At 37.4% G+C, this 25,450-nt stretch overlaps 1 pseudogene; it reads left to right on the plus strand.

The window, feature by feature from the left end:
• LOC101722106 (retinoid-inducible serine carboxypeptidase pseudogene) overlaps positions 1 to 17,330 on the plus strand; it is a 185,067-nt pseudogene extending 167,737 nt beyond the window's left edge.
• Positions 17,331 to 25,450: the final 8,120 nt, after the last annotated feature.

The following is a 25,450-nucleotide window of genomic DNA, read 5'->3' on the forward strand; positions in this document are numbered from 1 at the left end:
CGGCACCATTTACTATTACTATATATTCTTATTCAGGTGAGTGGAAAACTATAACACCCCAATCCAGACAGGAAGATAAGTGGCCTAAAACCTTTAGGAATGAAAGTATGGGTCACCCCACCAACAAAAGAACCAAGACTTGCTGATGCATTTGCTGAAGGGCAAGAGTAAACAAAATAGGTAGTAGAAAAAGGTAGTTATAATACCAGCTAAGAACATGTGACCAGTTACAGACACAAGGATTGTAAATGTTCTCTCCTAGTTTGTTAATATGCATGTGTATATATACACATATATTAAGCATGTATCTTTATTTCCCTCCTTTGTAACATAATATTGATAAACTTAATATTGGTCTTTAAATGGGGCTGGGGATTTAGCTCAGTGGTTCTGCTGCCTGCCCTGTAAGCACAAGGTCCTGAGTTTGATCCCTAGTACCAATATATATATATATGTGTGTGTGTGTGTGTGTGTGTGTGTGTGTGTATTGGTTTTTAAATATTGTTAAATCTATATTATAATTTTTAAGTTATGAAATGTTACAAGTGAGCATCACCAATAGAAACTTTTCCTTCTATTCTGGAGAGGGAATCAGCGTGCTTCCATTAGTATGTAGGGTAGTGTTTTTTGGTGGGTTTTTTTTGGTATCGAGATTGAACTCGGGACCTTGCACTTGCAAGGCAGGCAGTGGAACCACTGAGGCAAATACCGGGCCCTGAACTTGCTATTGTATCTGGAGACTAAGTGTGTGTCTGGTTGTCAAATTGACAAGGGAAGGGTTGTGATACTTAACTACACTATCAACTTGAATAAAAGTGCCTAACAGATTGGTTTAGCATAATTCTTCATGTGTGTGGAGGATTGATCTCCTGAAGAGAGAAGACCTGCCCTGGGTATGGGTGGCACCAATTAATAGATTTTAGCCTGAATAGAATAAGAGGGGGAAAGAGGAAGGAAGTCTCACTGTAGGAGCTCCAGTCTTCAACACCACCTTTGGATATCTGTCTCCAGGCTTCCAGTGCAGACTCTTCAGCCTCCCAACACAGCGCTCTTCAGCACTCTGATATGAACTTGCACAGGACTCTGCAGAGAGCTCCAGGCCTTCAACTATTGACTGGAACCTTTGGATCTCCAGTGTGAAGACATCTCTTTTGCATTCTTCCACACCTCACTCTTCAGGCAACCACTGTAAGCCTACCTTGTAAATCCATCTATCTATCTATATAATATTATATACATATGCATATATAATAGTATATAAAATTTGTTGCTGTAGCGAACCCCAGTAAAGACAGTATATATTTTCAAAATCTACAGAACTGTTCAATACAAAATGAACTTTTAATTAATGATCAGTTAATAGCAATATATCAATACTGGTTCCCTTATTATGATAAATGTACCACACTAATGTAACATGTTATTGTAAAAGGAAACTAAGGGTGAGACAAGGGAATATCAAACTTTCTGCACTATCTGTTGAATTTCTGTGTTAAACTAAAACTATTCTAAATACTGCCTATTAATTTTTTTAAAGTCTGTGACACTGTCTCAGAAAGAGATTTATTTCTGTTAATATTCAACCATCAGTTAACTATCTAAAGATTAGCTTGGAATGATATTCACTATAAAAAGTGAACCATAAAAACTTACTCTCAAAAAATATTCATTTATTCTTGGAACTGTTTTTTTCTATTATCACATGATGAATTGTGAACAAAGGCTTGACTATTGCATCAAATCACGGTAGATTTAAACATAGACTGACCTTCCACATAGTCACTATCTCTGAGTGGTAGCTAGAACAGAAAGAAACTAGAAGGAAATGCTCAAAATTTCCCCCAAAGAATGTGCTCTTTCTCTGTCCAAATTGCCCTGATATGAAAAAATTTAGTTGCTCCTATGCAGGATGTGAAGTGATTTGGTCTACAATGACACAGAAAACGTATTGCCATTGGGAATATTTTCTGACTTCTAGAATTGTTTTTACTCCTCTCAAAAATATCTTTTGCTACTAAGAAAAAGGCCATAGTTCTGCCTCATTCAGAGAACTCCTCTCCTTGGCCTTAGTATTTGGGACTAGAGATACTATTTGTGGAATAAGGCAGAGGAAATGAACCAACATGAATTTCAGGCTTGTCAGAGCTTACAATCTTAATGTAAATTCAACAATTAGCAATGCCTCAGCTGTGAAAGCTGGATAGAATTCTGCATGTCAGATGGCGAGAGGGGTTGGTTGGAAAAAATCACTTCCATTTCTCTGTTGTCATCCTGTCCTCACCTAGCTCAACTTATTACTTTGAACTCAGACCTAAATGTTCTTGGTTATACACTTACTATGATGGCTCCAGAAGGTAATCATCTGTCTAATCCAAAATAGAACTAATAGAGTGGATGGGAGGGGGAAGTAAAAAGGATTAAGATATATTATATATATATATATCAATTCCCCATGATGAATGTATTCATTATGTATCACAAACCCTTACTAATAAAAAATAAAGTTGTGGGCCAGGGATTTAGCTCAGTGGCACAGTACCTGCTTTGTAAGAAGTTTAAGTAGAGAAAGAGTTTAAAAATATGATATAGCTCTAAGCTGCGACCAGCAAGGAGAGACAAGCACCTTGAAGCTCCGCGGCTGTCCCGGGCCGCGCCCACGGCACGGTGAGGTCCGCTTAACCATGCTGGCCCCTCCAAAAGCCAGTCCCGTCCCCCCTCCCCCGTGCCCCGCCTACCTTCTGGCTTTTCTGCTACCTGGTCCCACACTACAGAGGCACAGGAGATTATAAAGACCCCTGTCCTGAGCACCACAAGATAGAGCAGAAGTTAGCAACAGAAAGAGGACCTCTCAGGCTCCTCGATGAAAACTGAAGCTCAGCAGAAAAGTAAAGAGAATCTCCGTACAATAAAGGCACATCAGACCACTGTACTTGGTCTGCTGCTGGCTTGCTGAGACTCATTGACTGGTATATGCACAGGGATTCCTACGTTGCCTACTGTGACAGCAGAGACATACCCTGAAGGAGCCCCATAATTTCTATTGCTATTTGCAAAAAAGAAAAAAAGAATTTTTTTCTCTTATTTTTAATTCTTAATTTTTACTTTTTTTCTACCCTGCAAAGCTTTGCTTTTCTTTCTTTTCCTTCTGTTATCTTTTCTTTCTTTCTCTCTCACTCATTCTCTTGCTGTCCCACACTGTTCCTCATCTCCCCATTTGTTCCTTTCAGGACTGAATTTGGATTTCTCCTGTATTTTTTTTTCTTCTCTTTTTCCTTCTCTTGATTATCATTAGGTTTAAAGGAAAGTAAATTCGGTATCTAGCCTCCCTGTTGCTGTTAGATGATTCTATTCACATCTTTTTTTCTTTCATTCTGCCTTTTTCTCTTGGCTTTAACAACTTCTTAGAGTTTGTGTGATATTTCTGTCTCTTCTGGCCTCACCGCTAATCTTACCTGATCTTTCTACCTGTCCCTCCCTCCCCAACTCCTTTTAAGTCTCCACCCTGAAGGAGAAAGATGCTACATTGAAGAGTTTATTTATTATAAACTTATGTTAGGTTGGTCCTCATTTTTAATTTAACTCACATAGTTAAAAGTGATAGATTAATAACTACCACAAATTGTCATTTTCTAAGCTGTGCTTGATGCTGTGGTATTGCTGACTATGTCATTTGGGCTAACATATTGTAATCGATCTAATTAGTTTTCCTTCCTGGTATAAGAAAAATAAAATAGCTTCAGAGTCATTAGAGTCTCAAAACCCATACACAAGCTATATCTGGAAGACAATCATTCCACAAGGGTTTCAAACACAAGCAACAAAGGTACCTACATTAAGCAATTGTGAAATATCAACCCAGGAATTAAACCAAGGACAGTACAAAAAACAAAACTGAGAAGACACTTAAGCAAGGCACAAACTCAGGCTTCCATGCCAAGAAAAGGAAATTCTGGGGGAAATGAGGTAGAAAAGTCTGAAAAGCAACAACTTGGACACCCTGAACTGATAGCACAGGAAATAACAAAGCAGATGCATGAGGCTCTAGAAAATTTCAAAACAGAAATAATCTCCCAGATAAATACAGACATGGTGAGCAGAGTGAAAATATGATTAGAAGCTCTAGAGCAGAAACAGATAAGAAAATAGATGAGAACAGAAACTTGCTGGAAGCCATGAATGCCCAGCATAAGAAAGCAATGGAAAATATGATCACTCAACATAAGAAAGAAATGGAATCTATAAAACAGATTCAAACAGATATCCAGGAGCTTTAAAACTCCATTGAAAGCATGCAGAGCAGAATAAGAGAATCTGAAGACAGAATATCAGATATAGAAGACAGGATAGTGGTTAAGGACCATGAAAACAGAGATTTCTTAAAGATAGTAAGGGACCATGAGAAATCAATCCAACAGCTGCTAGACGATGAAAGAAGAATAACATAAGACTCATAGGAGTCCATGAAAAAACAGGAGAAAGAGCAACTGACATAAAAAAATTGTTCACAGAAGTAATAGTAGAAAACTTCCCAGACAGAGGTAGAGAATTGGACATACAGAGAAGTGAGGCATATAGAACTCCAACCAACCATGACCAAAAAAAATCTACACCTAGACATATAATAGTCAAGATCCCAGAAACCCAACAGAGGAACAAAATTCTACAAGCAGTTAGAGAAAAGAAACAAATCACCTACAAAGGAAAGCCCATCAGAATCATGACAGATTTTTTCAACACAAACCCTCAAATGAAGGAGAGCCTGGAGTGAAGTATTTCAAGCCCTAAAAGAAAATAACTTCCAACCTAGACTGTTGTGTCTGGCAAAATTATCTTTCAAAATCAATGGGGAAATTGGATACATCCATGACAAAGAACACCTGAAAAATTTCATGAACACTAAACCGGCCCTCCAAACAATTTTAAGCAAAATCCTAGAAAAATACAATGAAGGTTACAAATCTATGAGGCCCAGCAGAGAGAAGGCACCACATAAGGTAAGACACTAAAGCAAAAGGGGGGAAAATAAGAAATAAAAGAGCCAACAACTGTAAAACATCATGACAAGGATGAGTCAATAGCTCTCAATTATAGCTCTCAATGTTAATGGCCTCAATTCATCAATCAAAAGAAACAGACTGACAGAATGGATTAAGAAGCAAAACCCAGCAATATGCTGTATACAAGAAACACACCTAACTCAAAAGGAAATCCATAGACTGAAAGTAAAAGGATGGAAAACAGTTCTCCATGTGACATGAACCCAGAAAAAATAGGCACAGCAATCTTATTTGCAGACAAAGTAGATTTCAAACCAAAACTAATTAAGTGAGACAAAGATGGTCACTACTTCCTTGTGAAAGGAACAAGCCAAGAGGAAGAGAAGACAATCCTAAATATATATGCACCAAATATGAATGCCCCCAACTATACAAAACAAATATTAATGGACATGGAAAACCAAATAAGCACTAATACAATTGTAGTGGGAGACCTCAATACCCCTCTATCACAAACAGACAGATCAACTAGAAAAAAAATTAACAGTGAAATTCTAGAACTGAGAGAAGCTATTGAACAAATGGACTTAATAGATGTTTACAGAGTGTTCCACCCCGCAAAATCAGAACACACATTCTTTTCAGCTGTACATGGGTCATTCGCAAAAAGAGATCACAGCCTAGCTCATAGGACTAAAGGTACAAGAATCAAAGTTATAACTGTATATTATCAGACCATAGTGCAATACAATTGGAGATCAATAACATAAGAAACCACAAAACTCCCACAAACACATGGAAATTCACCAACACCCTCCTGAACAACCAATGGGTGACAGAGGAAATTAAAGAAAAAATTAGACAGTTTCTACAAGTAAATGATAATGCCAGTACAACATACAGGAACCTGTGGGATACAATGAAAGTAGTTCTATGTGGAAAATTCATAGCAGTGAATACCCATATTAGGACAACAGAGAAAAGTCAGTTAAATAACCTAATGCAGAACCTCAAGCTCCTAGAAAATGAAGAGCATAACAAACCCAAAGCTCATACAAGAAAGGAAATTATAAAGATCTGAGCAGAAATCAATGCGATGGAGACTAAGAGAATGATACAAAAAATCAATGAATCAAAGAGTTGGTTTTATGAAAGAATAAATAAAATTGATAAACTTTTAGCCAACCTAATCAAAAAAAGGAAAGAAATGGCTCAAATCCATGCAATTAAGAATGAAAAAGGGGAAGCCACAACAAATCCAGCAGAAATTCAGAGAATTGTCAATATCTACTTTGAGAACCTGTACTCTAATAAAATGGAAAACACAGAAGAAATGGACAGATTTCTTGGTACATATGAATTGCAAAAATTAAATGAAGATATAGAAATTCTAAACACCCCATTAAAAATGAGTGAAATAGAAAATGTAATAAAAAAGTTACCAACAAAGAAAAGCCCAGGTCCTGATGGCTTCACTACTGAATTCTACAAGACATTTAAAGAAGAACTAAAGCCATTACTCTTTAAACTCATCAAGGAAATTGAAAGGGAAGCAAGACTTCCAAATTCATTCCTGGAAGCAAGTGTTACTTTGATTCCAAAATCAGGGAAAGACACAACCCAACAAGAGAACTACAGACCAATCTCCCTAATGAACATAGAAGCAAAAATCCTCAACAAGATACTGGCAAACAGAGTACAGAGGGTCATCAAGAAGATCACCCTGACCAAGTCAGATTTATCCGAGGGATGCAAGGATGGTTCAACATCCATAAATCAATAAATGTAATACACTATTTTAACAGAATCAAGGACAAAATCCACATGATCATCTCAATAGATGCAGGAAAAGCATTTGACAAAATCCAACACTCATTCATGATAAGAACGCTACTGAAAATTGGAATAGAAGGGCTTTATCTCAACCAGATTAAGGCTATGTATGAAAAACCAACAACCAACATCATACTAAATGGTCAAAACCTTAAAACTTTCACACTAAAATAAGGAACAAGGCAAGGATGCCCACTATCACCACTCCTGTTCAGTATCATTCTGGAAACATTAGCCATAGCAATTAGAAAAGAGAAAGAAATAAAAGGAATAAAAATAAGAAAGGAAGAAGTGAAACTGTCATTATTTGCTGATGATATGATACTTTACATAGAAGACCCAAAACACTCAGTCAAAAGTCTTCTAGACCTAACTGACAGATTCAGTAGAGTAGCTGCATATAAGGTCAACACTCAAAAAACAATAGCCTTCTTATACACAAATAGCAGACCCATTGAGAGAGAAATTCAGGAAATAACTCCTTTTACAACAGCATCTAAAAAAATGAAATATCTAGGAATCAACATAAAGGAAGCAAAAGACATTGAAAACTACAGCGCTCTGAAGGAGATCAAAGAGTATATAAGAAAATGGAAAGATATCCCTTGTTCCTGAGTAGGAAGAACCAATATAGTGAAAATGGCCATACTTCCAAAACTACTATATAGATTCAATGCAATGCCAATTGAAATTCCAACAATATGCTTCACAGAACTAGAGAAAACAATTCAAAAATTCATTTGGAAGCAGAAGAAACCTAGAATAGCAAAAGAAATTCTAGGCAACAGAGACATGGCTGGGGGTATCACAATCCCCAACTTCAAACTATACTACAAAGCTATTGTGATAAAAACAGCATGGTACTGGCAAAGAAACAGACCTGAAGATCAGTGGAATAGATTAGAAGATGCAGAAACAACTCCAGACATCCTCAGCCACCTCATCTTTGACAAAGGAGCCAACCATCCTCATTGGAGGAAAGATAGCCTATTTAATAAATGGTGTTGGAAAAACTGGATTTCTACCTGTCAGAGATTAAAACTAGACCTATACCTATCACCACGCACTAAACTAAGACCAAAATGGATTAAAGATCTAAATATTAAGTCAGAAAAACTAAACTTGCTGGAAGATAAGTTAGGTAGAACTCTTGATGACATTGGCATAGGAAAAGACTTTATGAACAAATCTTCAGTAGCACGGGAGCTAGCACAAAGAATCAACAACTGGGATCTCATCATATTAAAAAGCTTCTGCACTACAAGAGGAACTACCAACAGAGATAAGAGACAGCCTACAATGTGGGAAGAAATATTTAGCAGCTCTACCTCAGAAAAAGGTCTACTATTGAGAATATACAAAGAACTGAAAAAAATCAGACCTCCCAAATTCAAAGACTCAATTAAAAAATGGGCATCTGAAATGAACAGACATTTCTCAGACAAAGAAGTAAAAACAGTAAATAAATATATGAAAAAATGTTCAACATCACTGGTCATTTGAGAGATGCAGATGAAAACAACACTGAGATTCCACCTCACCCCACAAAGAATGGCTGCTATCAAGAAATCAACCAATAACAAATCCTGGCAGGGGTGTGGAGAGAAAGGAACCCTTCTCCATTGTTGGTGGGAATGTAGATTGGTGCAACCACTGTGGAAATCAGTATGGAAATGCCTCAAAGAACTAGGACTACAGGTCCCATATGACCCAGCTATTCCCCCACTGGAAATCTTCCCCAAAGAATTCAAAGAACCATACCACAGAGATATATGTGCACCTATGTTTATAGTGACACAGTTTGTAATAGCTAAAACTTGGAAACAGCCCAAGTGCCCATCGACTGGAAACTGGATAAAGATGTGTTTTTTTTAATAAAATGGAGTACTACTCAGCCATAAAGAATGAGAAACTAGAGACATTTATAGCTAAATGGAAGCATATTGAGGCCATACTCTTAAGTGAAATAAATAGGACACACATGTGTAAATAACAAATAGTTTCTCTAGTGTGAGAAATTGAAAGTGTAAATAAGGATGAAAAAGATTAGAATGAATAATTGATAATTTGAAATAAGGAAAGGTCCAAGTGTTTGGGGATGGTGGGAGGGGAAGGGGAAAGGGAAGAAGGGAAAGGAAAAATTATGAAAAAGAAAAAAAAATGGAATCAAATTCTGTGTATATAGGGAAGGGTGGAGGGAGTGAAGGGTGCATAGGGAATGGAAGAAAAAATAAGAACCAAGATACATCATGTTCTGGTACAAACACCCAATGATAAATGTAAATGTATTTTATACCTAAAATGTACCAATAAATATATCTATATAAATTTTAAAAAATTTAAAAAAATAAAAATATGATATAAGATATAAACTATCATCATCTTCAAAAATTAACTAGCTTAATGAGAAAATCAATGCCAAGAGGATCCAGGTAAGATACTTACCAGAAAAAAACATGTCCTTGTCAAAATATGTCCTCTAACATGTCCTTGTCACAAAGTATACAGCAGGTGTTATTCTGTAATAAGGATTTTGATATTATCTTTTGAAGACATTTGAAGAAGACATAAAACAGATATACACCGTACACCATAGTCCTCTTGAAACATTGTGATCTCTTTGTTTCCTTTTCTTGCTTTCAGTCTTCTTTTAAGGAGAAAGAAAACTGTAACTATAGACGTTTTTGTGAATATTTTCAGCAATCACATCAGAAAGTACATGATGATATGGGAATTTGGGGGATGTGACTTGAAATTCTAAGGACTGCACATGTTATACACAGTTACTTATTACTTGAGTTTTCCCTAAAATATTTTTTCTGCTATTCCCATTGTAATCATTATCAATGATGCAAGCTGTATTATCATCCTCAAATTTAGAACCAAGTTGTATTTCAACCTCTTGATCAAATATACATCACAACAAGTCTGGGAGGAAATCTTGCTACCTTCCTCAAACATTCCTCTTCATGACTTATTATTACTCCCTTCCATAAAATATTCTCATTTTCTATTAAGCTCTGTTCTTCTGGATGCAAATCAGACAAGATCAATATTTTAAAATAAAACATCTTTCAGTTTTTCTCTGTCAAACACCCATTTAGCCTGTTTCTTTGGATTCCCTCCAAAGCAGACCCTGAGAAAGAATCTGAGTACAAATTGTCTTTGGGAAGTGGTCCCAGCAGGCACAATGCATCTCTGGGAAGCCAAGCAGTGAAGGGAGGAAGGCAAATAAAAGTGTGTTAATGAGAGAGTTACTACTTGAGCAACTGTGCCAAGATGTATTTCACAGCCCAGAATTGTCCCACCAAGGCATATTGGCTCACTCCTATGGCGTGAGTATCCCCACCCAAACACATGTTGAAATAAAATTTCCATTTTGAAGTGTTAAGAGGGTGGAAATTTAAAATCTGACTGGTATTTGGAGGTGTGACCTTTAGGAGGTGATGAGGTTAAATGTAGCCATACTGATAGGGAACTAACCCAACAGGACTGTGGCTTCATAAGAAGAAAGACCTGAGCTAGAATGTTGTCTTGGCATACGATGCACTGCTTCAAGATCCTGCAGAGTCTCACCAGCAAGAAGAATTTCACTAGGTGAAGCTGCTCAACTCTGGACATCCCAGCCTTCAGAACTGTGAACTCAATAAATCTTTATCCTTTGTAAGTGGTTCAATCTGGTTCAGTATCCTTCATTGTTTGAGAGTTACAACCTAGACTTTTCTTGATTTCCCAAAGTTTCATGCCTGCTTGCGTGTTGCTTGGGTAGGGAACACTCTTGTGACCAGAGAGTATCTGCCGGTAAAAGCACCCAGAAGCTTGAGGGAGAAGAGTCCTTGGTGCAATTGGGAATTACGGATGAGGCTGCAAGTGACTTTCAGAGAGGCCTGGGGGATCTATGTCGGGGTCCCACCATAGTGTCTACAATAACTTGTAACTAAACCCCCCAAATACTCAGCTGTATATACAGTAGGTAGTTGTGCTTATTGAATTAATATTCAAATATTCTCTCCCCTTTATTATCTAACTGAAATACAATCCCTATTTGTATCTTTTCCCAGCTAAAACCTTTAACCAAATCATTCATTTATATACCTTTTAATCTGTACAAAAACCTTCCTGTCTTCTTTCTGCAAACACTTGTTTTGAACCCAATTATCTCAGAGCTCTTCTTCTTATGCACTGTCAAAGTAATTTACTTCAAATGAGCAAACAGCTCTAGCTCATAGTCCTCATTTTGCAACTCGGAAAAAAAAAAAACAAAACTGAGATATCTGTCTCAACCATAGGGATATATAAAGGGATTTTTAAGGATTTAAAAAATGTTCCATTATTTCAGATTCACATTATTATGCAGTGCATTTTCTATTTACATAAGTAAAAAGAAAATGTGTTCTTTTATTAGCCTTTTATTCAATCAGCAAATATGAAGGCAGGAAATTTCATCATAGCAAATTCTGATGGTTTTATATGTAAATCACAAGTGCTGCTTTGTGAAGGAGATTGTACTAAACTCCATTAAGAGCTTTAAAAAAATTACACATGTACCAAAAAAAGAGAACTACCAGCCAGATACTCATTTTTTAAGTCTAATAATATTTAATTTCAAAAATGATATTGTTTGTTCAATCCTTTCTTCCAGGATCAACAATTTACTTTCAAAAGTGATGGAAGCTGAATTTCTTACAATATTTTTTTATTCTTTTATTGGTACATTTTAGGTGTACAATATGTTTACATTTATCATTGGGTGCTTGTAACTACACGATGTATCTTGGTTCTTATTTTTTTCCCATTACCTGTGCTCCCTTCACCCCCTCCAGCCTTCCCTATTTGCATAGATTTCATTTCCATTTTTTTCTTTTCTCATATTTCTTCTGTTCTGTGGGAAATTGTAGAATTCAAGTATCTAGTTGTAAGAACTGATCACAAGTTTGTTAACTGAGAAAATTAAGTCGTTTCTGGGAAATTCCACAAGTCTGTTTGTTAAAAGAATCCCAGAAAACTTTAAGAGATGTTGTGCAAGTTTCATGGGAGAAAAACAGGTTTTCCTAGTTTTCTTATTTACCATTTCCTGGGATCAGAGAACCGCGACCCAATGACTCTCCGAGTGGTGAGAGAGATAGGACTCACTAAGCACATCTGTGATGTATGTGGTGGGCCGGTGGGCTTGATTTTGGCTGAGATCATCCTGCTCTCCTGGTACCATCTGGTAAGAAGAGGGCTGCGGTGTGCTCTTTGATGTACGGGATTGGTGAACGGAAACCGGGGACTTGTGAATTCACCTGTAGCTTTTATGAGTCACTTAAAGTCCCTGGTTATCATCAGAGGTGAAAATCAGAAAGACGATAGCCAGAATAACTAAGCTGCTTTCCTACATGTATAAAAGCCTTGCTTCTTTCCTTTGTGATTGTCAAATAATGCCAGAGGAATTAAACTGCTGTTCGTCCCCCATGCTGACTCCTTTTCTTTCTTTAAAAGTCCGTGCTTTCCGGGGTCTCGGGTCTCCCTCTAGAGAGACCACCAATACCGTTCCCTCCAGATACTCATTTTATTATCCATATTAGATACTATTGATTCTTCTTTCTCCTACCACTTTGTTCTCTTCATTATTATGTTAGTTTATTGGCACATGTGTGTAGGACATAATGTTTACATTCCTTATAGGAAGTGGGTACCTGTACACAACATCCCCATTCCTTTGTTCATCCCCTTTCCCTCTTCTCCCTCCCATTCCACCTATAACCCTTGATGATTTGGGGGACTATAATAATTCATATCAACCTTCAAAGGATTTTTCTGTTTCACAGTGGCTTTTTCAATGTATCTGGCCTATCTAAGGATTTTGATGTATGTTGAGGGTTTAGGGATATCATTTTCATCCTGTGGTATGGCCAAAGTACATCATTTTATTAAAGGCTGGGTAAGTCACCTTATGGTTATTGGTGGAAGTGTACTGTATGGTAGTGTCCCTGGTCTGACTTGTATTTGCAATGAACCTAATTTTGTATTGCAGCAATAAAAAGGACATAATCCTTAAATGGGTCTCAGAAGAGCTTCACTGATTTATGTAGCAGACTTCAATCTTAGGAGAAGGTTTGATGAGAGCCACATGCAGTGTAAAATGTGTCAACATCTGTGACAGCAGATAGCTCCAGAAAAGCAGAGGTATTCCTTGTGTGAATAAGATAGATCCAGACTTTTGTAACTTTCAGGGATAACTGTAATAGATAACTGGGGAAATAAGGAGGAATGAAATATTTTTTAAAAGACAACTGGTACAAAAAATATTGATCCATTATGTACTTTCTGGTGATTCCTGAATACTCCCCAAAAGAAAAGCATGACATGGATAATTTAATGTGCCTATTAAAAGTAATCTTCCAAGCATGAATGCTGAAGGATTATAATTTCTTCCCCTCAATCATTATAGGTCCCCCAGAGGTCATACAAATAACCAGCATCCTTTCATCCAATACACAAGCAAGCTCAGGGTGAAATATGAACCCATTAAAATTCAGTTTAAAAAAGAATTTTATTTCAGCAATGATCTCATTTATTAATTGCTGACTGCCTTTTAAAACCTTCAGTGGAAGACAAAGAGACCTTCAAATCCTTTCTGTGAAAGTTAAAGCTTTTCATTTAAGGAATCCAGATGGACTCTTTTAAGTATTAAAGTTCAACTGCTTTAACTACCAAAAAGATGAAAGCAATTTTACCCTATTTTATTCCACAATTGCCACCCACTAGTTCTTCAATCCTAGCCAAATTGAGCATCAATTTAAATTAGATTTACTCATGGGACCCTTGGCGATCACAATCAACACAAGATATTAGGGGGTTTAGGAACTGGGTCTATTAAATGACAATTAAATCTGTCAGACTTCCCCAGAGCTTATTTTCGGTTAATTTGATCCCTAGTAGATAGTTGGATTTGACTGCTGTAAACAGAGAGGTTTGCTTTTCTTTACAAACTGAGTTCCAGAGCTGGTTGTTTGAGCCCTGCTTACAACTTATGCTTCATGTTAAACTGTCTCCAGCTGGTTCCCTGAATAAGTGACTTAGAAATCACTTCCTATGTAACTGTGGAAGTCCTAATTCTTACCAAATAAGAACTCAGGTGGCACCTTCAGAGAAGTCTGCAATGAGATTCTAGGTATTATGTGACCTTTCTGTGGACAGTCTCATGGAAATTCTTGAGAACAAGGTGCCCCCCATCTGGCATAAAAATAAAGAGCATTTTACTACTCTGCACCTGAAATTGGCTATCAAAAGGCTGTGGGGAGCTGTGGTGTGTGCCTATAGTCCTATGTGCTGTGGTAGCTGAGTCAGGAGAATAACTTGAGCCAGGAATTTGAGACCATCCTGATAAACAGCAAGATCTCTGTCAAAAAAAAATCTTGGGCTGGAGGTGTAGCTTGAAGGTAGTGTGCTTGCATAGCTTGCTCAAGACTGGATTTGATCCTCGGCACTGAAAAAAAAACCTCTCTATGCCTCCCCCATATACTTAAGTTTATGCTCCTTATAATCTGCAAAATCAGGTACAATTTTCATATGGTGTTCATGTATTGATGTTCACACTACTCTGTAGTATTTTATATTTTAAAATGACATTTTCCAGAACACAAGACTTTCTACCAAAAATGAGACTATAATGAGATTTTCAGTCTCCCCATAAATCCGATAGTTAGGACTTTTTGTTGCTTAAAATTATTTTTTATAATATATTTTCAGCATGTGTACATCTGTGTAGTTGTATGCTTCTTAGTTCATTCATTGCGCTTCACTATGAAAAGATACTAATTCTTACGATAGAAAGTGTGAGAAATGAAAAATGAAAAGAAGACAAAACTCATTCATATACCCACCATGCAGAAATAAGATTTTTAACATTATACTGTATTTCTTTCTAGTCTTAGTAATATGTACAAATTTTTGTTTATTTTTTGGAGTCCTGAATATAGTATATTATAATTTTGCAGATTTTTTTCATTTTGCACGTTTATCTTAAAATGTTAGATAATTCTATGGGGCCATTCTTTACAGCAGTTCTTCCCTTTCTTTGTTCATCTGTTTACATGCCAAGAATATTTTAAAAGTTTTATTAATCTTTCTGTGCTTCTTATCCAATCCAACCTCTAGAATAAATAGGAAATCCTCACGATATCTAGCTGGTAAGTAAATTTCACTAGATAAAAGCATGCAAATCCAGTTCTTCCGCAGGGAAAAGACTGATGTGTGTTAAAACAATGTGAATGCAGCTGATGAACAACAGGACATAGCTTCTGAAGGCCGCCAATAAGAGGTCAAGGTCAAGGTCACTGCCACTGGCTAAATGCTTCCATGGCTAATGTTCTCATTTTGAGGCTGGAGGAGCCTCTGCTCCTCAATTGCTTTGGGTACCACAGGGAACCCCCAGAATCCCACCCACTGGCCACAAAAAACATATCCTTACATGGTCCTGAGGAAAGTTCATGGCTACTACCAAAAATATGCCTTTCCTTTCCTCCTTCAGCTCTTCTTCACATAAGAGCATGGATGTGCTTAGCCAGCCACACATACTCCCTTGGCTCACAAATAACATTGTGAGATTATGGTGATATATGAATTGGTAAGCACATTCACATTTCCAGCTGAGCTATTTTTTTTCTAGTTTTGCTACTTACTAGATGGTAAAACACTAGCACTTACCTTGTTTAATCCTATTTCATAAGTGATAAATCTTTATATAGCAGCTGAAGGAAACAAGTTGGGGACATCTAATATTTTTAGAATCAGCCCAACTAGTAATATGATGTTTTTTTCAATTTTTACTTTTATTAGTACATGTCTGCCATGCATGATTGTAAATAACATTCAAAAAGGACATTAAAAGGGAAAAACAGATGAGAAGAGATGAGGCAGAGGGAATTAGGTAGATTTCATTTGATGTTCAATATAGTATTTGTAAGTAGGGTTTGATATTTTATTAACAGAGTTTAAGTGCAACTAATCTTTCTATACATGTTGGTTTGTATTAAACATGCTATGAAGAGCCTTTTGCTCTTTTTGAGCAATTAAGATTGCCCATAGTCCAGACTTAATAATGTTTAATAATAATTAATAAACACTGAGGAAGACTATCAGATTATCAAACCATAAAAATCTGATTATCTACCAGAGACATGGAAGGAACTAAAGTCACAAAGTATGATAACTAGGTAGCATGTTTCTTTCACATAGGATTCTAAGTAGCCCAGTGAGAACACTAGCAAAAAGCCTCCTTTTCTTCATCCAACAACCATTATTCCCCCTAGCAGCAAATGGGGTACTCAAAATGACTTGCCAAGCAAAACCTGCTTCCCAAAGGCAATTAATTCCAGGGGGTGAAGAGCTGGGATCACCAAAGTTAGAGCTCTATTCATAAGTCTTGGTGGTCTGGCTCCAGGCTGCCAGTCTCCTCTTCGTGGATAAACCCGTGGGCACTGGCTTCAGTTATGTGAACACGAGTGATGTGTATGCCAAGGACCTAGCTACAATGGCTTCAGACATGCTGGTCCTCCTGAAGGCCTTCTTCAATTACCACAAAGAGTTCCAGACGGTTCCGTTCTACATTTTCTCAGAGTCCTATGGAGGACTCTGTCATTGGCCTGGAACTTTATAAGGCTGTTCAGAAAGGAACCATGAAGTGCAACTTTTCTGGGGTGGCTTTGGGTGATTTCTGGATTTCTCCTGTTGATTCGGTGCTGTCCTGGGGACCTTACCTGTACAGCATGTCTCTTCTAGACGACACAGGTTGGGCAGAGATGTCTACTGTTGCAGAAAAGGTCCTGGCCGCTGTAAATAGTGGAAAGAACAAGGAAGCCACTCAGCTAGAGGGGAGGCTGAAGTGATCATTGAAAAGAAAGCAGACGGGGTGAACTTCTATAACAGCTTAACCAAAAGCAATCCCAATTTAGCCATGGAATCCAGACTAGAGTTCATGCCAAAACACCTGATTCGTCTTTCTCTGCGCCACGTGAGAAGCCTGCACCAGGATGCCTTCAGTCAGCTCATGAATGGCCCCATCAGAAAGAAGCTCAAAATTATTCCTGAGGATATCTCCTGGGGAACCCAGTCTTCTTACTTCTTTATAAGCATGGAAGAAGACTTCATGAAGCCGGTCATCAGCACTGTGGACGAGTTGCTGGAAGCTGGGGTCAACACGACCGTATACAATGGACAACTGGATCTCATCGTGGACACCATGGGTCAGGAGGCCTGGCTACGGAAGCTGAAGTGGCCAGAGCTGCCCAAATTCAGTTAGCTGAAGTGGAAGGCCTTGCACAGCAGCCCAAAGTCCTTGGAAATGTCCACTTTCATCAAGTCCTACAAGAACCTTTCTTCTGGATTCTCGGCACAGGTCACATGGTTGCCGCTGACCAAGGAGACATGGCTCTGAAGATGATGTGGCTGGTGACTCAGCAGGAGTGGGCAGCCCTGGGGACACAGGAGCAAACCATGGACCCTGGAGCACTGTGAAACTCAATCAACTGTCCCCAAGTCCAGCGTGGTCCCGGATGATGATGGTTCTCCCAGCTCCGGCAGAGAATGAAAGCTCATCCTCTGCAGCAACTTGGAAGTAATTTCTGCCTTTTTTTTTTTTTCTTTTCAGTTTTTTGAGACAGGGTCTCACTATGTACTCCAGACTGGTCTTAAATTCACTGTCTAGCCCAGCCTGGCCTTGAACTCACAGTGATCCTCCTGCCTCAGCCCTTAACCTCTCAATCTGCTTTAAAAAAAAAAATTTTTTTTTAAATGGATTATTTTAATCAAAATGAAGGGTTGCAATAGATTGACTTGCTCTTATTTTAAAAGCAAATGATGAGATTTATTTAAAAAGTGAGAAACACTATTCAATATTCTAATGAAAACAGATAGAGTGGGTGACCAAAGCAAAACAAAAAGGCAGACAGAGGTAATGCTTATGAATGCACACTATTATCCCAATAAATGCATGACAGATGCATAGCTCAGTTGAGTAAAATGAATAACATATTTCTTTTTCTATTTTCTCATTTGGTCAGAAGAAATCCAGGAAATGGCATAGCATCTTCAATTTTAAAACAAGTAATTATTGTTCCATCACATTATTTATACATATACTCCTTCTGCAGGTTTTTCTCCACTAAAAGTTCTTTTTTGGGGACACTGCTTCTAGTTATTGCTGTGAGATATCGCTGGAATGAAAGGAACATTTCATCACTCCTTATTTACTCCTTACAGGATGAGATGACCTCTTTAGCTTCATAAAAATGATATGATTGTATATTTCTCCATAATAAAAAAATCAAAATAAATTGATGTCCTGAAAATGAATAAAGAGATGCATGAAATAGAGATGAATGTTTTTTCAAAATTATGAGAAATCAGAGATTTTGAGGAATCATTTGCATAAGATAGAGATGCATCATTTTCTAGTTAAAAGTTGGCATGCTTTAATACTGCATCAAGGTTTATAGGTTATGAGATCCTATCATTGACTTCTTTAATGACATAAAATATGTTCAAGGTTACCCTTTCCCCACAGACTTAGGACTAAGCAGAAGAGTCAGTCTCTAACCAGGGAATGAAGAGCTCAAAGAGGGGCATCTTCTGTGAAAATTTTAGTTCATTAGTACATGTGTGTAGTACATGAAGTTTACATTCTTGGTGGGAAGTTGGTACATGTTTGTAACACATCTTTATTGCTCTTTTCATCCCCTTTCCCTTTCCTCCATCCCTATCCACCCATCTCTTGATCCCCTTGCTTTTTATTTATTTATTTTTGTACTTCTTTGCAGGGCTTCTTTTCTCTCTTCACTGGTTCCCAGCAAGCAGCCATACTGTGGATTTTTTAGTATCTCTGAGAGGACACCCACCCAATCATATTCATGTTCAGTGGATCTGGTTTCACTTTTCCTATTTTTCTTCTTTTTTTATAGATACAATATCTCAGTGGAAACCATTCAGCTATTCAGCACCAAAAGTCACAAAGTCAATATAGGTAGACTTTATATTACATCTTGTAACTGTAGAGGCCAAAGGTAACTTGTATTAATCTCATGACATCATGATAAATTTAGTTAAAATATTTAAACTAAAACTATAAATAAGGATCAAAATGTGTAATTGATAATATGAAATAGGAAGAAAATGTCTAAAGGGATAGGGGAAGTGGGAGGATCAGGGGAAAGGAAATAAGGGAAAGGAAAAAATATGAGAAAAGGAAAAAATGGAAACTAAGTCTTTGTAAATTGGGAGGGGTGGAGGGGTTGAAGGAAGTGCAGAGGAATGGGGAAAAAATAAGAACCAAGATGCAGCATGTAAAGGTACAAGTCCCCAATGATGAATACAACTGTATTGTATGCCTAAAATGTACCAATAAATTTAATGAAAAAATATTTATACAAGTTTTTCTTTTCCCAGTGTATATATTTTGGGCAGACCTTGTACATATGTATTTTATAACATTGCTTGTTTCAATTACAAACTTTATCCTGAACTTAATCCTTTGTAACACTGTACCTTAATTTTAACTTTGTAGTTTCATTCTACTGTTAAACCAAGCCAACCAACACCTAGGCTAAGCATGCGTCACCCTAGTACCATAGAATTTCTGGGGGTGTCTTTCTCACCATTTTATGCCTGTGATTGGCATAAACTAGGCCTCAGTGAATGCTTTAACACAGGGGAGGGAATGAAAGCAAGAAGAAGGGAAAGGACTGTTTAGACAAATAGAATAAGTTTATGTGAACTTCATTCAGTGAATTTTTGTAACAGCATCTTTGCTTATGTATCATATATCAGATTTGCTTTTCACTCAAGAAGCTAAGAAAATAGCAAAGATCACAAACTACAATATTGATATTAGTAAAATAAAAGTCAATAGTAATGGTGAAAAAGGAGAATTTAGACTCTAAAACTATTCTCATCCCAATATTCTTTTTATGCAGCATGTCTTTTTGTGAATTTTTTCCCATGTGGTCTTACGCCATTTAGATGAAGTATCCAGAACAGTCAAATCCACTGTGGCATGTCTTTAAAATAATAGGACATAGTCTTCATAGTCCCACTAAGATTATTCAATTGGGTCCCGCTCCACCTGGCCCAGAGGTAGGGGCTTCTGGGCCACCACCATCCCTCCCACCCCTCTTGAGCTGCTGTCCCATAGCTCCCAACTCAGAGGAGGTGAGCAACGCGGGAGCCAATAGCACCCCCTGTCGGGTCGAAATGAGAAGACACGTCTCAAAATCAGACTTTCAGATCACCTACAGCAACCCCAAAGGGAAATGAGATGGAACACTCTGATACTCAATCACCTGGACTCCCTGAACTGGCAACAAAAGAGGATCTGGAAAAAATGAAATCAGAAATAATTTCTCAGATAACACCAGAGATTGTGCTCGTAGTGCAAGACATGATTAATAAATCTAGAGAGGAGCTGAGGAACGTGATGGAATCTCAACATAGGAAACAAATGAGATGCATAAAAAAGATGCATACAGATTTGCAGGAGATCAAAAACACCATTGAAAGTCTACACAGCAGAATGAGCCAATGTGAGGACAGAAATTCAGATATAGAAGATAAGATTGCAATTAGTGACCAGGAAAAGAAAAATTGCTTCAAAATTGTAAGGGACCACCAGAAATCAATCCAGCAGCTGGTAGACGAGGCAAAGAAGAATAACATAAGACTGATTGGAGTCAAAAAAGAAACAGGAGAGAGTGCAGATGACATAAAAAAAAAAAAAAGAAAACTGTTCACAGAGGTAACGGCAGAAAACTTCCTAAGCAGGGGAAAAGAACTTGACATACAGATAAGTGAGGCATATAGGACTCCAAATAGCCTTGATCAAAAAAATCTACACATAGGCATATAATTGTTAAGATTCCAGAAACTCAACAGAACAAAGTTCTACAAGCAGTTAGAGAAAAGAAACAAATCACATACAAAGCAAAGCCCATCAGAATCACAGCAGACTTCTCAACACAAACCATCAAGGAAAGAAGAGCTTGGATTGTGGGATTTTTTTGGGGGGTACCAGGAATCGAACTCGGAACCTTGCACTTGTGATGCAGGCACCAGAACCAATGAGTGAAATCCCCAGCAAAGAAGAGTTTGGATTGACCTATTGCAAGCCCAAAAGCAAAACAGCCTCCAATGCAGATTGATGTACCCTGCAAAACTATCTTTCAAAATTGATGGAGAAATAAGATACTTTCATGACAAAGAGCACCTTTGGAACTTCATGAATACCAGAAGAGCACTGCAAAAAATTTTAGACAACATCCTAGGAACAGACATTGAGGATCACAACCCCAGGAAGCAAAGCAGAATGAATCCACCAGGCATGGCAAGAAATTAAAAGCGAAGGGAGAGGATCAAACAAAAAGAAAAAGTCATGACAATGGTAAGTCAATACGTTTCAGTTTTAACCATCAATGTTAATGGTCTCAATTCACCAATCAAAAGAAATAGACTGGGAGAATGAGTCAAAAAGCAAAATCCAACAATATGTTGCATGCAAGAAACACACTTAATTCAAAATGAAACTCATACACTGAAAGTTAAAGGGTGGAAAACAGTATTTCATGCGACGGGAACCTGAAAAAAAGCAGGAATAGCTATCCTCTTTGCAGATCAAGTAGCTTTCAAACCAACACTGATTAAGAGAGACGAAGAAGGACACTACATCTTTGTAAAGGGAACATTCCAACAGGAAGAGATGAGAATCAGAAATATCTATGCACCAAACACTAGTGTGCCCAACTATATAAAACAAATACTAATGGACATGAAAAGTCATATATGAACTAATGCAATTGTAGTGGGGACCTCAGTACCCCACTGTCACAAATAGATAGATCAACTAGACAAAATATAAGTAATGAAATTCTAGAACTCAATTGAACTCTTGAACAAATGAACTTAATAGATGTTTACAGAGTGTTCCAACCCACAAAATTAGAATACACATTCTTCTCAGCTGCACACGGGTCATTCTCCAAAATAGACCACATACTCACACATAGAATATGTTTAAGTAAGTGCAAAAGAACTGAAGGTATCCTCTGTATATTATCAGACCATAGTGTGATGAAATTGGAGATCAATAGCAAAAGAAACTGCAAAAATTTCATAAACAGGTGGAAAATAAACAACACATTTCTGAATAACCAACGGGTCACAGAGGAAATTAAAGAAGAAATCAGACAGTTCCTTCAATTAAATGGCAATTACAATACAACATATTGGAATCTATGGGACACAATGAAACCAGTCTTATGAGGGAAATTCATAGCAGTGAATACATATTAGGAAAGCAGAATGAGCCCAATTAACCTGATTCTGAACCTCAAGCTTCTAGAAAAAGAAGAGCAGGACGAACCCAAAGCTCATACCAGCTAGGAAATTATAAAGGTCAGAGGAGAAATCAATGCACAGGAGACTAAGAGAATGATACAAAAAATCAATGAAGCCAAGAGTTCATTCTTTGAAAGAATAAACAAAAATGACATACCCTTAGCCAACCTTATCAGAAAAAGGAAAGAAAAGGCCCAAGTCCATGCAATTAGGAATGAAAAGGTGAAATTACAACAGACCTTCGAGAACCTTCCAATTACTTCCAGAACCTATTTGCCAATAAGATGGACAACACAGAAGAAATGGACAGATTCCTAGATACATATGAATTACCAAAGTTGAACGAAAAAGAACTAAAAATGTTAAACAATCCAGTATCAACCAATGAAATTGAAAACGTAATAAAAAATTTATCAACTAAGAAGTGATCAGGTTCTGATGGCTTCACTGCTGAATTTGACAGACATTTAGAGCAGAACTACTGCCATTACTGTTTAAACTCTTCAATGAAATTGAAAGGGAAGTAATACTCCCAAATTCATTCCTGGAAGCAAGCATCACTTTGATCCCCAAAGCAGAGAAAGACCCAACCAAAAAAGAGAACTATAGGCCAACCTCACTAATGAACATAGATGCAAAAATCCTTAATAAGATACTGGCAAATAGAATGCAAAAGATCATCAAGAAGATCATACACCCTGACCAAGTGGGATCCATCCCAGGGATGCAAGGATGGTTCAACATATGCAAATTAATCAATGTAATACACTATATCAATGGAGCCAAGGACATAAACCATATGATTATCTCCATAGATGCAGAAAAAGCATTTGACAAAATCCAACATGCATTTATGATAAAACCTCTACAAAAAATTGGAATAGATGGTTTCTACCTCAAACTGATAAAAGCCGTCTATGAAAAACCAACAGCCAGTATCATACTACATGGTCAAAACCTGAAATCCTTCACACTAAAATCAGGAACAAGACAAGATGTCCACTATCACCACTCTTGTTCAATATAGTTTTGGAAACATTAGCCATGGCAACTAAACAAGAAAAAGAAATAAAAGGAATAAAGATAGGAAATGAAGAAGTCAAATTGTCATTATTTGCAGATGACATGATACTCTATATAGAAGACCCCAAGAACTCCACCAAAAGTCTTCTAGACTTAATAACCAAATTCAGTCAAGTAGCTGGTTACAAGGTCAACACACAAAAATCAATAGCTTTCCTCTACACCAATGACAGAGAGAAATGACAGAGAGAAATTTCTCTGTCACTGAGAGAGAAATAGGACAAATAATTCCTTTCACAATAGCATCCAAAAAACTGAAATATCTAGGAATCAACCTAACGAAAGAAATCAAAGACCTCTTCTCTGAAAACTATGGCACTCTGAAAAGAGAGATTGAAGATGATATCAGAAAATGGACAGACATCTCCTCCTCCTGGGTAGGAAGGATTAATATAGTGAAAATGGCCATACTTCCAAAACTGCCATATAGATTTAATGCAATTCCAATTGAGATCCCAGCAGCATACTACATGGACCTTGAGAAAATAATCCAAAAATTCATTTGGAACAAGAAAAGACCCAGAATAGCAAAAGCAATTCTAGGTAACAGAGACATGGCAGGGCGTATCACAATCCCCAACCTGCAACTCTACTACAAAGCTACTGTGACAAAAACAGCATGGTGCTGGCAAAGAAACAGACCTGAGGACCAGTGGAACAGATTAGAAGATGCAGAAACAACTCCAGACACACTCAATCACTTCATCTTTGACAAAGGAGCCAAACTCTCTCACTGGAGGAAAGATAGACTCTTTAATAAATGGTGCTGGAGAAATTGGGTTTCCACTTGCCAAAGACTAAAACTAGACCTATATCTCTCACCATGCACTAATCTAAATATCAAAATGGTTTAAAAATCTAAATATCAAAACAGAAACGCTGAACCAGCTGGAATAGAGGATAGGTAGAACTCTTCAACATATTGGTGCAGGAAAAGACTTTATGAACAAAATCTCAGTTGCCCGTGAACTAGCACAAACAATCAACAAGTGGGATCTCTTCTATTAAAAAGCTTCTACACAGCAAGAGAAACCACCAGTGGTGTGAAGAGACAACCCCCAATGTGGGAAAAAATCTTCACCTGCTCTTCCTGACACAAAGGTCTACTATCTAGAATCTATAAAGACCTTAAAAAGATGAGACCTTCCAAATTTAAAGACCCAATCCAAAAATGGGCATCTGAAATGAACAGATATTTCTCACACACAGAAGTAAAAGCAGCAAATAAATGCATGAAAAACTATTCAACATCACTGGTTATTCAAGAGATGCAGATGAAAACAACACTGAGATTCCACTTCACTCCAGAAAGAATGGCTGCTATCATGAAATCAACCAATAACAAATGCTGGCGGGGCTGTGGGGAAAGAGGAACCCTGCTCCACTGCTGCGGCAGTGTAGACTGGTGCAACCACTGTTGAATTCAGTATGGAGATACCTCAAAGAACTAGGACTGGAAGTCCCATTTGACCCAGCTATTGCCCTGCTGGGTATCTTCCCCAAAGAATTAAAGGAATCAGACTACAGTGATATATGTGCACCCATGTTCATAGCATCACAATTTGTAATAGCTAAAATTTGGAAGCAGCCCAAATGTCCATCAACTGGAGACTGGATAAAGAAAATGCGGATTTTTTTTAATAAAATGGAGTACTACTCAGCCATCAAAAATGAGAAATTAGAGACATTTATAGCTAAATGGATGCACATTGATGTGATACTCTTAAGTGAAATAAATAGGACACGTATGTATAAATATTGAATAGTTTCTCCAGTGTGAGAAACTAAAAGTGTAAATAAGGACTAAAATGTATAATAGATAATGTGAAATAGGAAGAAAAGAGGCAAAGGGGAAGGGGAAGGGGATGTGGGAGGGGTAGGGGAAAGGAAAGAAGGAAATGGAATTAATATGAAAAATTGGAAAAATAAAAACAAAGTCTTTGTAACTAGGGAGGGATGGAGGAGTTGAAGGGAGGGCAGGGGAAGGGTGACAAATAAGAAACCAAGAGAGACTATGTAAAGGTGCAAATTTCCAATGAGGAATGTCATCATATTGTATACCTAAAATGTACCAATGATTAGAATGAATAATTAATAATGCAAAATAAAAAGAAAAGGTCCAAAAGGGTAGAGGTAGTGAGAAGGGCAGGGGAAAGGAAAGAAGGGAAAGG

This window comes from Heterocephalus glaber, unplaced genomic scaffold (genome assembly GCF_053883595.1).
Source record: "Heterocephalus glaber isolate CG9 unplaced genomic scaffold, H.glaber_assembly_v1.0 deba00001720, whole genome shotgun sequence".
NCBI classification, from domain to species: Eukaryota; Metazoa; Chordata; class Mammalia; order Rodentia; family Bathyergidae; genus Heterocephalus; species Heterocephalus glaber.